The sequence below is a fragment of the Hemiscyllium ocellatum genome, chromosome 30, assembly GCF_020745735.1.
Source record: "Hemiscyllium ocellatum isolate sHemOce1 chromosome 30, sHemOce1.pat.X.cur, whole genome shotgun sequence".
Lineage (NCBI taxonomy): Eukaryota > Metazoa > Chordata > Chondrichthyes > Orectolobiformes > Hemiscylliidae > Hemiscyllium > Hemiscyllium ocellatum.
Genome location: NC_083430.1, coordinates 43969665 through 43975664, shown reverse-complemented (window position 1 = coordinate 43975664; position 6000 = coordinate 43969665).

Sequence of the window (6000 nt, the reverse complement as noted above, 5' to 3'; positions counted from 1 at the left end):
AGTCAGGAAAGTAAGCTTTTTGCTTGCAGAGAGGCATTTAAAGCACATTGTAATACAGGGACAGCAGATGTTCCTAACTGTTGTAACTGTACAGGCAAAGTACTAGAAAATAGAGCTCCATTTTGCTGTGGATCAGGTAGGTCAGATCAAGTAAAGAGTGCAAATTTGGTAACAATTGCCAATGGCTTTGTTGTCACCACTATCAAAACTAGCTTTCAGTTCCACAATCATCTATTGAGTTCAAAATCTGCCAACTGTCAAGACAAAATTTGGGCCTCTCTCCAGACTATTAGCCTATAACTCAATGGTTAGTCCATTCACATTACCACTGTCTCCTTTATTGTTACTTCTCCTTTACTGTTTCGCTTTCTCATCCTTGTAGCACATATGTCACCTTGCATCTGCAATATCTGCACTGCTCAGTAAATGGAGTCATGAGAGCAGTATGTTGAAACAAAGATTTACATACTTTTAATTTCAGTGAATGTGGCACCATATGAAGTTGATGGATCTGGGAGAGCCCTGCCCCACTCTGTTCAAATCCCCACATCTGAGTTTACTCAATAAATTACAGTATACTGTATATTACAAAGAAAACTCTGTAGGTGTCGATCAGAGAGTGTTCCTCACCATCTCTTTCATGTTAGGTTCAACAATCTGATTCAATGCAGCACTTAAAAATCACAACCATTTAGCATGATTAACAGATTATGAATATTCCGTATGTGGCACTCCATAGATATCTTTAAAAAGAGACAAGGTTTCAAAGCCTTTCCCCAAATTAAGAAATTGCATCGTTACACTCCTGCATACTTATGCTGACATTCACATTTGGACAGCTCGTCTTGAAGGCTTGTGTTGTCAATTCACTCGGGGAGGAACAGGGACACATTACCAACCAATGTAGCTTGAGAGGCTTGGATTGTACCCAGATGATCCCATGTTCAAATTAGCTAGTGTGAAAACTATTTTAGCTTTCAAGAGTTTTTATAAAATCGTCAACATTTTATAGCAGAAAATAGGACAGAGCTTCCCATATTTATTGTTTTTATTTAATTCTTCCACCTTAACTGATCTTTTTTGTTTAATTTTTAAATATTTAACCTTACTTTTTTGATGAATGCTGGTGTATTTAAATTAATGGTTTGAAAAGTTCACGTTGATTTTCTGCCAGATTAACTTGAGGCTTCAAGGCTAATTTTAACTCTTACAAGACAATCAGTAATTTTTAAAATGCCTTGCTCATAGTTTAAAATAAAGATTCTGGTGAATTCAGTTTTAACATCTGAACTGATGGAACCATCAATTTCATCCTATTTCCTACAGGAATGTACATATGCAGAGATAGGACCTGCAACAAATCAGCACTTTAATCACAAGTCAGATAACACAGGGGAATGATATTGAGTTTGACAAAGTAGAGCATAAGCATATACAGATTTGGATAGACATTTTCTAAGCAAAATCTGTGTTCCCTCTAAATTTATATACTTCCTCATGTCTCTACCTGATCAGTGGTGGCTGAGTTTGAATCAGGCTCAGTGTACTAGTGGGTGAATCGGAGATGATCAGGCCATTGAATGAGAAAGAAGATGGTAGCATTGTCTGTTATTGCAGAAAGTGATCAGTTGACAATTCTGTGTTATGAGCATTACTTCCCACTTGTCAACCCAATCTAGGCTGTCATCCAGGACTTGCTGCACATAGTTGAGAAGAATTGGTCCCAGGACACAATGCTAAGAAACTGTTATGTTGAAGGCCTGGAACTGAAATAATTGTCCTAAGTAACGATCCGTGTGCCTTTGCACAAGGCATGAGGCCAACAAGTGAAATGTTTTCTCGAAAAAAGATTATTGACCTGAGCCATAATTTTAAATGTTGAACAGATTAGGCTCAATGAGCTGAATATCCCACTTTTGTTCTTCATTGTTTCATTCCTGATCAGAATGGATCAGTAACTGGCCTAGCAACTGCTTGCTGTCCTGAAAGTAATTCTGAGATAACGTTGATGGATAGATCATGCTCGAGGGCAAAATGGCCTAATTCAGATCCCATCTTTCCAGAAGACATTTATAGTATACTCACTCATATTCACCATGGATCAGAATATGGTACAGAGACTACTTTCCCGGCTCAATATAACTGGAGAATCCTATGTCTGAGGAGATCCTTTCCTTCTCATTCACAATGTCTATCTTGCAAGCCGCAATACAATCTGTTACTGATTATTCTTTGCAGGAAACCACTGAGTTTGTAGAGAAGGAAAACTGGGCGGACTGTTCCAAACTTCTCCTAAACCTGGTAATGGACAAAGGCTGTCATGCCCAAAGGGTGATGTGGGACTCCTCTGTATAAACATGCCATATGTTACCAAAGTTGGATAAAATAATGAAAGCAATACAAATACATGGTACGGAAAAGTCTCACAATTTTTAATTTCAGATTGAAGCATTTCATATTTTGCTGTAATATTACACAGATCTGACTTGATAAAATTAAATATTCTGAACAGGTTCTGATCCAATTCATTATATGGATATTGTCTAAAGTTTATCCAAAAATGCCCAGTCACCTGAAAGGAAATTAACAATATGAGAATCTTAAACCATTTTATTTCAATTCTGTGAAATATAACATTTGATTTTAGCCATTTATGTGGAGGTTTATTATCTGATAATCTAAAATTCTGAAGCTGGAAAACACAATTCTAATTTATTGATCATCTGTCAAACTTCAACTATTTTACATAGATTCAACTGAGGATTCGTACAGTTTCTCCCATAGACTGTAAATGTGTGGGAGTTGAATTATTTCATCCAATGAACTAGCTGATCATGGTTTTATTTTTGTGAATTGCAGATGGGATTCCAATACCATGTGAAACCCTGTCCACATCTGGCAGAATCCTGATACACTTGTGAAACACTATGCACCTGTCATTGAAAATAACAACACTCTGAGTCAGATATATTTCATTATGCCCTTTTGATAGAGAACACTTATTGATAAATGAATTGAAACACTTGTTTTAATTCACTTACGAGATATGGGCTTTTCTAGCCGGGCCAGCATTTGTTGCCCATCTCTACTTGCCCAGGGAGTAGTTAAGAAGCAACCACATTGCTGTGTTTCTGCAGTCACAGGCTGGACGAGGTAAGGATGACAAATTTCCTTCCCTATTCCATGTGATCTAACCTTATTAGATGAGTGTATGAATAGGGAGAGTTTAAAGGGATATGGACCAAATGCTGGCAAATGGGGCTGGATTAATTTAGGATATCTGGTTGGGATGGACGAGTTGGACTGACGGGTCTGTTTCCATGCTGTATATCTCTATGATTCTAAGTGAAACTAGCATTCATGTTAAACAGTGTTATCAGGTACTACCTTGGTATATCCAGGGCAGTTCTGTCCATACAGTCTTTCAATTGGCATCATTGGGTTCAGAAGAGCTCAGCGTGGATACAAACCTCAGATAGGTCAGGCTGTAGTTTTAATACAGTCTGTGAAAGGAGTGAATCAGACAGAGAAAAGCAAGAGACATCATGAACTAGTTGCATCAACCTTTCTCATTCTCATTTCTTTGTAAAGTTATTCTACAATTTTCAATCAAAAGAGCAGGAAAAAACATTCAAAGATACTGAAAGGTATCATTTTAAAGCCCAAAGATAGAAACAAAGATTCCAAGTCCATCCATGCAACCAGTGAACCACAACTGATCATCACTGTAGGTAACATCAAGGCACCATTGAAGAATTAAGGATCACAGGGCCAACCCACCCAGTTGTGTGATTTTGGGCTGATGATGTAGAAGTGTGTTCCTCTATTTCTCACCACACATACTCATAATGTGTTATTTTCTTTGTGTGTCTGTGTGTGAATGGTTAACAAGGGGTAAAGTTTCAGATACATAAATTAGAATTGTATTCCTTTACTGTTCTTGCTAAAGTTTACTATTATGATTTTTAAAATCCTGTTGGAGGAACCTGGTGTGGTTTGCTTTTCACCTGGGAAGCAGACAGTCTGAGGCAAACTGGGATTTTGTATAATTTCATTAAATCTTTACATTTTTCATGACTTCAGGAATATTGAGGCCTGATTTCCAACACACTACAACAGTGAGTCATGACAATAGCCTACCCACATTTTAAATCACTAAAAACACACCCCAATTATGCTAATGTCTTATTCTTACCATAATTGTTTTTGTTATAAATTCTTATATTTACATTGGTAATCAAGGTACTTTCTTAGAATTATGTTAGGTATGCATTTTGGCAGTGTGCACTTTTGCCACTGGACGGCACAGTGGCTCAGTGGCTAACACTGCTGCCTCATGGCTCCATGGACCCAGGTTCGAGTCCAGCCTTGGGCGACTGTCTATGTGGAGTTTGCACATTCTCCCTGTGTCTGTATAGGTTTTGGCTGCGTGCTCTGGTCTCTCCCCATAAACCAAAGATGTGCAGGTTAGGTGGATTGGCCATGCTAAAGTGTACCGGTTAGGTGGGTTAGTCACGGGAATTACAGGCAAAAGTGAGGACTGCAGATGCTGGAAACCAGAGTCTAGATTAGAGTGGTGCTGGAAAAGCACAGCAGGTCAGGCCGCATCCGAGGAGCAGGAAAATTGATGTTTCGGGGTAAAGCCCTTCAGGAAATTACAAGGGTAGGGGTGGGTCTGGGTGAGATGCTCTTTGGAGGGTCAGTGAAGACTCAGTGGGCCAAATGAACTGCTTCCACATTGTAGGGATTCTATGAAGAACAGATTAGCTGAATATTATTTAAAGGGAATGACTGCAGAAAGCTGCAATACAGTGGGATTTGGGGGTCCTTGTGCATGAATCATATAAAGTTTGAAGTTTAGCAAGTAACAGGAAAGGAAAATGGACTGTTATGAAATTATGTTTCACATTTCAGTTACATTTTTTTTAAAAATGGAGAATAAAAATAGGGATATGTTGCTAAAACTATACAAGGTATTAGTCAAGCCACACCTGGAATCGTGAGAAAGAAGTGAGGAGAAAGAAAAATCCACTAGAGAAGAAACCAAGCATGCAATTATTATGTTATTTTAATTGATTTATTTTTGCAAAATAATATTGATACTTCAGACAGTAAACAATGTTTCCCTTAGAGATACAGAAAAAGCTAAAAGAAAATTCTACATTTATATACTATCCATGACCTCAGTCCCAACTTATCTGGATGAGTGCAGTGTCAAGATTAGAGTGGTGCTGGAAAAGCAAAACAGGTCAGGCAGCATCCAAGGAGCAGGGAAATTGCCGTTTCAGGCAAAAGCCCTGCATCAGGAATCGAATGCTGCTTGCCCTCCTGTGCTTTTCCAGCACTACTCTACTCTTGATTCTAATTTCCAGCATCTGCAGTACCCACTTTCGCCTGGATGAGTGCAGCTCCAACAACAATAAAGGGAGCTTGACACCATTCAGTACAAAGCATCCCCCAATTGGCACCACATCTGCAAACATTCACAATCTCAACCACCAACGTTCAGTAGCCGTAGTGTGTACCATCTACAAGATGCACTGGAGAAATTCATTGTAGATCCTTAGACAGTACCTTCCAAACTCATGACCTCTTCTTCTAGAAGAATAAGAGCAGCAGATGCATGGAAATACCACCACCTGCAAGTTCTCTGAGCCACTCATTATCTTGACTTGGAAATAGATCACCATTCCTTCATTGTCACTAGGTCAAAATCCTGGAATTCCCTCACAAATAGCATTGTGGGTCTTCCTACAGCACATTGATTGCAGTAATTCAACAAAGCAACTCACTATCATCTTCTTAAGGGCAACTAGGGACAGGCAATAAATGCTGGCTTGCCAGCAATGCCCAAGCCCTACAAGAGAATTTTATCAAGGATGCCTAAAGTGCATTTTAGCCAAGAAAGAACATCGAAAAATGTAGTAATTGTAATACTGAGAAACATGACAGTGACTTTGCTCACAGACTAAGTTGTTTTAATTGCATAAGTTGAGGGAT